This window comes from Lactuca sativa, chromosome 4 (genome assembly GCF_002870075.4).
Source record: "Lactuca sativa cultivar Salinas chromosome 4, Lsat_Salinas_v11, whole genome shotgun sequence".
In the NCBI taxonomy this organism is placed as follows: domain Eukaryota; kingdom Viridiplantae; phylum Streptophyta; class Magnoliopsida; order Asterales; family Asteraceae; genus Lactuca; species Lactuca sativa.
The window spans coordinates 405,351,622-405,363,205 of NC_056626.2; positions in this window are offsets into that span (position 1 = coordinate 405,351,622).

Consider the following 11,584-nt stretch of genomic DNA (forward strand, 5'->3'; position numbering starts at 1 on the left):
GGGATAGACAAAGCACTTGTCGGGGATCCCGATGGCTCAACTTAAGTTGCCTAAAAACTTAGATTGGAGTTTAGTTGACGAAACATACAACTTTGTTGAAGTCCTATTGTGGACAAAGACATAGATTTATGAATAGGATTAGAAAGTGTATCCAATAGTTCATAAGAAAAAAAGGTTATATATGATAGGGTTGTTCATAATTCAGATATAACCAAGTTGTCAAATTGGAAAATTTGGTTTGGATATTCGGATTGGTTTTCAACAAAACCGAATTATATTTTGGATTTCAAATTGGTTTTGGTTTATAAAATAAGAACAAAATAGTCCAAAAGAACTGAATAACAATCTGTTATTTATTTATTTTTAATATATTTTTATAATTATTTATTAATTTCATAATTTATTTGTAACGTCCCATTCCCAACATTTTTTTTTTCATTTTTATTAAGGTAAAATTCCTAATTTATTAATCCATTATTTAAGAAAACCATTTATTAAAATCAAAGTATTGTAGGAAACACGAAATCTTCAAAGTTGTTGATGAGTGTGTACAGTCCCGTCTTTGCTTTCTTGCATACCTGAAATAATAAACAACTGGGTAAGCATAAAACTTAGTGAATTCCCCTCAAAATACCACCACATGACATAATAACAAACAACATGCATACAGAGACTTTAACCTGAATAGAACGTCACACCTGTCTACAACCCATCTGGACCGTTCTCTAGGCTTTCGGTCTGTTTGGTATGCCTCTCAGGCCTGTAGTCTATTTGGGACGCCTAGACTCTTTTGGCCTTTAATCTATACTGGTCCGCCTCAACCCAAACCGCTCCTCCCGATCCTTTGTGCCTTTGGCTTATAGCCGGCCCGCACAGGGTATCTTGGCCTACAACACAAAACAGGACCGTCTCAACCCAAACCAAACACAACATGTTGACATATAACAATTAGGATCAAATAGGCACATAATACAGGCAAACAACAAGCATACAACTCACTACCGCCTACTAGTCCTCTCACCACATATAGTTCTGCTACCAGCTAACCTCTATAGAATGTGTAACCATAAGTAACCAGATGTAAGATAGCCACCCGAACAGGTAATCCTACTCTAGAGCCACAACGAAACAAGGAACATGCAAAATAACCTAGACCAAGAGTTCTTAGACTCTCCTACATGACCACAGACAATCCTTAAGGGCACTCCATAGATGATAACTAGCAAATACATATAACATACAGTTCTACAGATTATTACAGCAAAACAACATACTCAAGAGACAAATCTAACAGATCACTACAGCACAACAGCATACTCGATACCAGAACACAATTCTAATAGACCGCTACAGCATAACAACATACTCAATACCAGAACATAGATCTAATAGATCACTATAGCATACCCGCATACTAAATATCAATAATCCAAGGAATGCATGGTCGTATATACTCAGAGGTGAGATAGTCACCGAGACAGATGATCCTACTCCAGAACCACAACCAAACAAGGAACATGTAAGAGAGCTTAGATCAAGAGTTCTCGGTTTATCCTACATGACTATATACAATTCCTAAGGCATCCTTCTACTAACAGATAACCAAATCTATTGGGTCGGCATTGGTGCCTTCGACCCACGGGTACAGTGAGGCGAAACTCACCTCGATATGCGCATAGGTAACCACAATGGTAACGAAGAACTCTACAATCAACTCACGTCTAATCACCTACATGAAGATACTCAAGTCAATACCCGATCACAGGTCATAGTCACTTGCAACAGTGACTACCTCACATAAAATGACAATTAGGGTTAAGTAAGAACACTTAACCCATTAAGAACCTAATCACCTAAGGGTAGGACTGATTAACGTCCGACTTAGTTATTCTTGGGCGAAATAATAACCCAATCAACGGCCCAATTACGCGCCTGATTATTGTCCAAAACAGAGCTCCCCGATTCTAGGGTTTTTCACATAAAATGATAACTAGGGTTAGTATTCCACACTTAACCCCATAAGGACTTAATCCATTAAGTCCAATATTGCATTAAGTTAATTGTAGGGGCATTATTAAGTATTATTTAAAGTTTAGTTAACAGGTTTAACGCGGGTCCCGACCAACTCCAAACTAGGGTTTTCTTGACATTAGGGTTTTCTAAACCCTAATTAGGGTTTCCAACTCCAAACTCATGCCACTCGGGTTAAAGTTAATTGTTTAGGTAATTAAATGTTTAAAATTTTGGCCACCACCCAATGCCACCTTGGGCAATGGTGGTCGGCGGTGGTCCGAGGCGGCAACCACCCACACACAGCGGCGACGACGGTTTCAAGTGATAAATCCAAAAATCCAAGCACACATAAAAAATTCCTACATCACACACGCACACACACTAGCGCCAAAAAAACAAGGAAGATGCCCAATACAACCTCCAAGATGGTGGCAGACGGCGACAAAAGGTGCCAGGCACCACCTCACGGTGGTGGTGGCTGATTTTCTTTGATTTTCCGGCCAAGGACTATACATACAACATCACACCATAACATACACACACAGTCATCTCACACGGTGGTTGGTGCTGGCAGAAAAGGGCATCAAGGGCGGCAACCACCATGGTTGGCTGCCATGGTGGTCCTCCTCACTAATCCGGCCAACAAAACACCACACACACGTATCCATCATGTTACAACAACACACACACACACACCCAACTTGCGAAATACGAACACAACCACCATTCACGGTGGCATGTGGTAGACGGAGCAATCGGCAGCAACACACGACAGCCGCTCGGAGCGGCGACAACGAGTGATAACAGAAAGAGACGAAGATGAGAAAAGGTGCACGACCCCTACCGGAAACAACAGCAACGACAACCACGACTTTGTTTCTTCCGATCGTCCACTGCCACAACGTCCAAATGGCGGTATCGTCGATCTTCGAAATCGCCGGTAGCAGCATTGGCGGCTTACCACGACGACAAAGGAGTTGGCGGCGGTTATAGTTGAGCGGGTGATAAGGTGGCGGCTGAAGAAGTGAAGTAGGGTTAGGGTTTTGAGGCTTTGTTTCAAGTGAAGGAACAAGAGGAGGGTGGCGGGCCTTAACCCGTCTCCAATTCAAACTTCATACCATTTATGACACTTCCGGCCCCTCCCTTCTTTATTCTTTTCAATCAAAGTCCATATTTTACTCTTTAGTCCCTATTTCCAAAAATTTGTTCAATACAAGTCCATAAGTTGCAATTTGACCCTCAATAGCAGAAAATATAACTTTTAACACCCCAAGGTGTACACCTGCTAATTTAATACGACTTTAGGGTTAAAATATAATATAAAAACATCTCGGAGTTTTAGGGTTTATAATTTTATCTATTTTATTTATTTACTTATTTAATTTTATTTAAAACTGAATGTTACATTATTTTTTCAAATAAATTCAAAAAGGTCCACCTAATAAAAACCTTATTATTCATTTTCTTCTCAAAAAACTTATTTATAAAATATTAAACTATAATATAATTTTTAATAGTTGTTTATAAATTTTAAACCATAACTAAAAAATTTGTTTTAGTTTCTTCTATAATGTTTTCTAATATTTTAATTATATATGGTTTTAAAAACCAAATTATAAAAATCGATCCAATTGAATTGTAATTTGGTTGGATCGGATCGGATTTGAATTTAGTTTGGACTACTAAGATCCGTGTTTTAAAGACCGTAATCAATTTGGATTCACTTAATTGGATCAGATCAAACCAATCGATCTAAACGAACAACCCTAATATGATGCTTCCTAAAAGTAGCTTTAATTAACCTATTTTTAAAGTGAAGTGATCATGAATTACTTTGGTTTGGATTTTGGTCTAAAACCAAACCATACCACAATAATTATTTTTAGCCCTAAAAGACAATTTCAGTTTGTATTCTTTGGTTTTTGGATTTAAACAAATTAGTTTTGGGTTTTTGGTTTTATCGGTAACTAAGAGCATCTCCAACCCACTCTCATTTCATATTTTTCCACCATTTTTCCTATATTCTTTTCCAACCCTCCCCTATTTATTCCCTGTTTTGGGGGATATTATAACGCCCCGTTCCTAAGAGTACTTAATTGTGAGTCCCCGGGATTTAAGAGGAAGGGTATTTTGGTCATCTTGTGGGAAAAGTGGAAAAAGAGGGCCAAATATGAAATGTGGGGACACGCCGAGTACGCCCAGCGTACTCTCAGAGTTCTAAAACCCTAAAATTAGGGTCAGTCACCATATAAGGAACATGTTGGTTCATACCCTAGCCTCCATAAGCTCTCTCTTAACCTCAGAAACCCTAGATAGCCGTTCTACCTCCATTATTGGGTGTGTTTGGCCTTGGAAAGCTTATTTTGGCAAAGGAGAGGCTAGAAGAAGAAAGAGGAAGTTGTCAAAGAAGGAGTTGAGTGGCTGGAGCTTATAGATCTGGAAAGATATCATCCTTTGGAGCCTATTTGAGGTATAAAGCTTCTTGCTTGTCATGTATATTGCATAGATCTAAGTGTTGTGAAGTTTTGACATCATTCTTGTCCCAAAAGTCCTCATCTTGATGCATGTTTTGAGTTGGTCGAGATTATCTGTCCTTTCAGACCTTGGGAGAGGTCTTGAGTGAGAAAAATGAGGTCCCAAGGGTTGTGGTTGTTCCATGTGTGAGATATGTAGGTCTTAATGGATTAAGACCTTGGATTAAGAGCTTTATGGACGTCCAAGTGATAAAGTTTGAGACTTTATGAATCCTAGGCATATTTGGCCTAAGGATCTGAAGTTTGGGTTTAAGAGCTTAAGCCATTAAGCAGTTATGTGGACTTAATGAGCAGCGAGGTTACGCCCCGCGTAGCGGGCCAGTGCCCCGATCCCCCAGTTGCGAGTCAGCGTGTACGCCCCGCGTACCAAGGAGAGTACGCCTAGCATACTCCCTCTGTTGGGTTTTTCATTTTGGGCCTTAGGGATTGGGCTGTTATTAGGCTGCTGGTTTTTGGGCTGTGACTGGACATTATGGATAGAGTATTGTGGACCCATTAGTTGTTATGGACCATGAGTCTAGGCCCATTGGGTGAGGTGGGCCCAATTTAGTAAATTGGGCTAATAATGGGATTTGCTTCGGACTTTTGGTCTTTGGGCCATTAGTGGGCTTGAGAGCTTATCCAGTGTTGGGCCGAAATGAGTTAAGGGTAAATTGGTCAATTTATCCTTGGAAGGGTATTGTGCTTAGCCTAATGATTATTTGTGCTATGTTGGCCAGTTCGAGATTTTCGGTGAGTCGGTGATTCGAGGATCTGCTTCTTCAGTTCAGAGTTTCGGCAATGGCAATGTGAGTTATCCTCACTATATCAACAGGGTCTAAGGCACCAAGGCCGACCCTTTATCGGATTGAGATCCGGGTATTTGTTGTTATGTTATTGCTTTGATATGGTTGCATCCTGTTATGTAGGATGGTATATGCTAGTGACCGGTTAGGTCGGTATCCTGGTTAGGATGATGATATGTTATGTGATCTGCTAGGTCGGCTTGTTGACTGTGAATTGTTATATGATTGTATGTTTATGTGCACATGGTTGTTGGACTGGGGTTAGGTTGAGGCGGGTCCTGCTTTGTGATGTAGGCCAAGATACCCAGGGCGGACCGGTTGTCCCGAAGGCCCAACGAGCGGTCCAGATATGCTGTAGGCCCCAAGAGGGCGGACCAGACGTGCCGAGGCTCGGAGAGTGGACCAGGCCGACTGAAGGCCCGGTGCGGGCGGACCAGTCACACTGTAGACTCAGAGAGTGGACCAGGTGGATTGAAGGCTCGGAGGGGCGGACCAATCACACTGTAGACTCGATGTATATGGCTAGACTCGGAGGGTGGACCAGGTGGACTGTTGGCCGGTGCGGCGGACCAGTCACACAGTAGACCCGAAGTGCATGGCTGTTCTGTGATCGGATATGATATGGCATGTTATGCGTGTATGGTATATGTGGTTGGTATTTTGGGGATATCTCACTAAGCTTTCGGGCTTATAGTTGTGGTTTAATGTTTTCCAGGTTCTTCAGGAGACCGTGGCAAGGCAAAGGCGTGATCGTACCGCTCCTCATGTTTATGTTGTGATGTGATTCTAGGAATACTCTAAATCATTTGTATTGAAAACCTTCTTGTAATAATTTAATGAAATCAGGTTGTTTTTGAAAAGTTTAAATTGGTTGGAATTTTATGGTCGTTACAGATATGAATAGTATTACACCAAATATGGTGTTATACTATTCATTTCTCCCAAAATGGAGATGAACTTTGTGTTGTCGGTTTTAGTCCCTCTGTTTATATATTTATACATTTCTAGTTTATTTTACCAATTAATTATAATTTAAATGTAATATTTAATACTTATAATATTTTGTTATATATTAAATTATATTAATTAATTATACATGTAAGCTTTGTTTTTTGTTTATCAAATTCATATAAAAAGTTAAATACATATTGAAATTTTAAAAAATGATAACGTATTTTACAAAATCTTATAAGTGTGTTGTAAATATAATCTTATTTATTTAATATTATTGTAATGAAAAAAATATAGATTATATATTTGTTAAAATCAAATTAATAGAAAGAATGTGTTTGATAATCTATGTAAGTTGGAATAATGAAATATACTTTTTGGGATAAAAAATGAAATAGGATTGAAAATGAAACATTATTATCTTATTTTTTACTTCATTTTTAAAGGAAAAATGAAAGTAAGTTGGAGATGATCTAAGTGACAAATAACAACTATTAACAATATATCCAAAAGATGTGTTTATTAACAAAGGATTTGGTTGTCTTTTTGTTTCATACCGAACCAAACTGAAATTTTCGATTTAAGGAAAAATAACATCTTAACTATTGGTTTTTAAAAAATAATTCAAGGTTTTTGTTTATTTTTGAATTTTCAGTTTTAACACACCTGAGTAAAATTATCACGTGCGATGAAAAAAGCTTTTAGCATAAATGCACCTTTGTACATCTTGAAAGGTTTTATAACTTTAGGATTGATTATTTTATTAGTAGATTTGGATTTAAGTTAGATTAGATGTATAGAAATCCAAGTAATAGACACGTCCATTTTGTTTTATTGAGAAAATACAAATCAAAAGCACAATTGGGTGGACATTGGGCGGTTCATCTAGGTCCCATCTCATCAAGATTGTAGTTTGGATCTCATTGTCTCAATAAGTAATCATAAATATGTTAATATTATTATATGTTAAAAGAATATTTATCTTTTAGGTAGGGGCTACTCTAATATGTATGTGCTGAAAAGAAATTTGTAGACTATATAACATACAAAATAAATCATCAATACTGTAATGAATCTTTTTAGGGAAAAAGTTATTATAATAGTGGTGCATAGCTTGATTATAAATGTGGCAAAAAAGAAGACAGAAAAAAGTATAATATTTAAAGGCATGTAGATAGGGTATTATCCTCATATTGGTTGAAACATGAAAGGGGGATATCCATGACAGATCGAGCTCATCGACCAACGATTTTTTTTTCTTTAAATTTTTATTATTAATCTTTTACTATGATTAAAAAATCATATTATTTATATAATAATCCACTATTTTTTTATATGAACTGATTTATAAGATTTCTGAGTATAGCAAGAAACTTTGTATGTCTTGGATCAATTTCGTTTGTAGTTAAGTTTTAAATATGCTAATTTATTAACTTGTTGGAGATAAAATATGAGATGTATCAATGTATTTTTAGATGAATTACTAGAAACTAACACATCTAATTTGTCTAAAATCACTTATTAATAAGTGTTGTAAGTATTTTTTTTTTTTGGCATATCCAATAAATGATGAGATTTTTTTATAGGTGTTCAACTTTTGTTTTTGGCACTGTAGGTGCATAAATGGGCAAGTGTTTTGAATACAAATTTTTTTAGGTTCCGTTTGATAGTTGCTGATTGAGAAAGTGCTGACTGGGAAAGTTCTGTCTTGGTAAGAAATACTGACCGGGTAAGAAGTCATGTTGTTTGATTGTACATCTGACTGAATGTGCTGACTCATGAAAAATGACCATTTTACCCTATTTCTCTGTACCGAAGATTTATAAAAAACATACAAATTCTCATACAAAATGTTAATTACACAAAAATCATTTAAAAATCCAAATCCTCAATTACACCAAAGACCAAACACTAGCAAACCTATACAAAAAACTACTTATCTTAAATATAATGAATGCAAAAACAATAACTAAAATACTTTTCATCTACATTTTATACCATAAATTCACACTTCAAATACAAACCCCCACATCAATATACTTTGGAATCACCAATTCCGGAGATGTCTTTAATTTCAATGGGAGAACAACCTCGATCAAAATCATCAGAAAATGAATCCACACATTCTTCCATAGCTATAATCACTTCAAAATTGCATCCCTTTTAACTCTTCCTTTCTCATTATCATTCATCCTCTTATCATCTTTTTGACCTGATTTCATCTCCCTCCAACAAACAATCCATTTCCGCCTTCAGTCCTTATTTGATGCCACTGAAATCCCAATTTCATCTCAATTCTTCTCCACTTTCTACCTCAAACTCTCCTAAACCATAACCTCAGCAATACTACACCTCCGTTTATCAACAAAAATCAGCAAAAATATGAACTTATCAACAAAAATCAACAAAATCAGGCCTGAATAAATTCATGTGTTCAGGTATGTGTGATCAGATATGTATCTATGTGTTCATGTATGAATAAATTCAACAACAAAATCAGCAAATGAACATTCAATAGCAAAAATAACAAATCACTTGAAAATCGGAACTTTCAATAGGAAAATCAGCAAAGGAGCGTAACAACACCAAAAATTGAAACTTGTATCTCTCTCAACAGCAAAAATCAAAACTTGTAAAGAAAGATTGGATCCAAGATGGCAAAAATCGGAACTTTTAGAGATAAAATCGAAACATGAAAACAGAAACGTACCTAATGAGATGGGGAAGGAGCTTCAATCGGTGGCTTGAAGAAGAAGAATGGGGTCAGCTTTGCTTGGTGGGTGCTGGAGAAGAAAGCAGCCGCTGAAGGAGGAGAAGAAGGGGAGTCGCTGGAAGATACGTTAGGCAAGGGTACTGCTGGAAATCTTTCTCTTTTTTCTCAGTCAGCTGATTTTCAACTTCTTTCCCAATCAGCTTTTTCTTTCCGAGTTAGATGCACATAAAATGTTTATCAAACAAATATAGCTGACCGAGTCAGCCAAAAAGGTCTGACCCAACTCGGTCAGACAAGTATCAAACAAGGCCTTAGTCTTTTATGGTTTTCGTAATCTTGTACAACGAAGTTGGTTTTTATAGTTATTGATATTGTAGCAGATTTTGACGACTTTGGAAAAAGTTCATAAATTGTTATGGACAGTTACATATATATATATATATATATATATATATATATATATATATATATATATATATATATATATATATATATATATATATATATATATAGGGTTAGGTTCATGTGAGACGGTCTAATTTTGTGAGACCGTGAGACGCATTTTTTTATTTTTTTTTAGTTAATTCAAGTTCTGAAAATAATAATTAAAAAAAGAAATTTTGGATTTTTCCATTTATTTTTCATTTTAAAATGATTTTTTAGAATATGTACAGTGTAATATTCTGTTAGAATATTTCACATATTTTTCAAAAAAAATGGATTTTTTTTAATTTTTTTAATTTTTTTAGTTAATTCAAGTTCCGAAAATAATATTTAAAAAAATAATTTTTAGATTTTTCCATTTATTTTGCATTTTAAAATTGTTTTTTAGAATATGTAAAATGTAAGATTCTATTAGAATATTTCACGTATTTTAAAAAAAAATGGAATTTTTTTAATTTTTGTTTAATTTTTTTTAGTTAATTCAAGTTCCGAAAATAATATTAAAAAAAAGAAATTTTAGATTTTCCATTTATTTTTCATTTTAAAATTATTTTTTTAGAATATGTCAGTGTAATATTCTAATAGAATATTTCACGTATTTAAAAAAAACGGGATTTTTTTTATTTATTTTTAGTTAATTCAAGTTCCGAAAATAATATTATTTTTTTTTTGGATTTTTCTATTTATTTTGCATTTTAAAATTATTTTTAGATTTGGTCTCACGGTTTCACAAAATTAGAATGGTCTCAAATGAACTTGAACATATATATATATATATATATATATATATATATATATATATATATATATATATATATATATATATATATATATATATATAGGTTTAGGTTATTTTGTTTTTACTAACTATTGTGTGTCAGAATACACAGATCTGGACCACCGAATGAATAAAATCAATGATTATGATCTGAGGGTCTATGATATTACAATAGAGTAGCATGTACCATATAATCACACAAATTTCAGCAAAAGGGTATTTTGGTCAATTAACCTATTTTAAAAAATGTAATTTTCGGATTTTAAGGGATCATTAACACTTCTAATTTTAAAATCTGAATTTTTTAAATTAATTCTAATTAATTCTAAACATAATTTGTAAACATAACTGATTTTATTCCGTAAGAATGAATTTTTGTTTGAATGATGTTCTTTCAGAGTTTTATTCTAGTAGAATATTAATGAAGAATAACAGAATTCTTGAACTCCTAGTTGAAGAATAACAACATTTTAATATTTTCATTTACATTCGAACTTAAATACAAATTTATACATATTCTTACATACTAATAGCCTTCTACGTTTTAATATATTTATACATATTCTAAAAGAATATCATAAAAAATCAACATTCTTGAATATACAGTTAATGAATAAATACAAGTGTAATTCTTAAAAAAAATAAGAACATTCTTAAACTGTGAGTGCCATCAATCTTTGGCTCATCTTCGAGTCATTCTTATCAGGTCTTCAAGTCATTCTTCCGACCATTCCTATCATAAATGCAACAAAAACTAATAATGGTTAAAAACATGGGGCTTGCAATTCCTATTAATTTATACATTCTGGGAGAATACATATAATTCATTCCGGTAGAATATACAGAACACAATCTTGCATAATACATAGAATACAATCTCGCAGAATACATAGAATAAAATCAGCTAGTTATAACTTTACATGCCACTATAAAGAATTAAAAACATGTGATTTTCCATTTGCAATCGTATTTCTCTATATATAAACATTCTAAAGCATAGAATGTATAAATGCATTCTGTTAGAATTACTAGAATGTTACTTGCAATTCCTAGCACTTTATATATTCTGGAAGAATACATAGAATATGATAGAATACATTCTGACAGAATACATAAAATTTGCTACTAAATCAAGATTATAAAATTGTGAACAGTGGAACATGTTAAGTTTAATAATTTTCAAATATTAGAAGGTTAGATTTTGATATTTTCCACATATTGTTTATTTAATCAGGTGATTACAAATGCTTTTGAGAAGAGTTTTCTCATTCATACAATGTTTAAGTTCTAAAATGTCTCAAATTTGTGAAAATCTCTTATAAACCCTTAATCAAATCTTCACCCTAAATTGATTAAAAAAATCAAA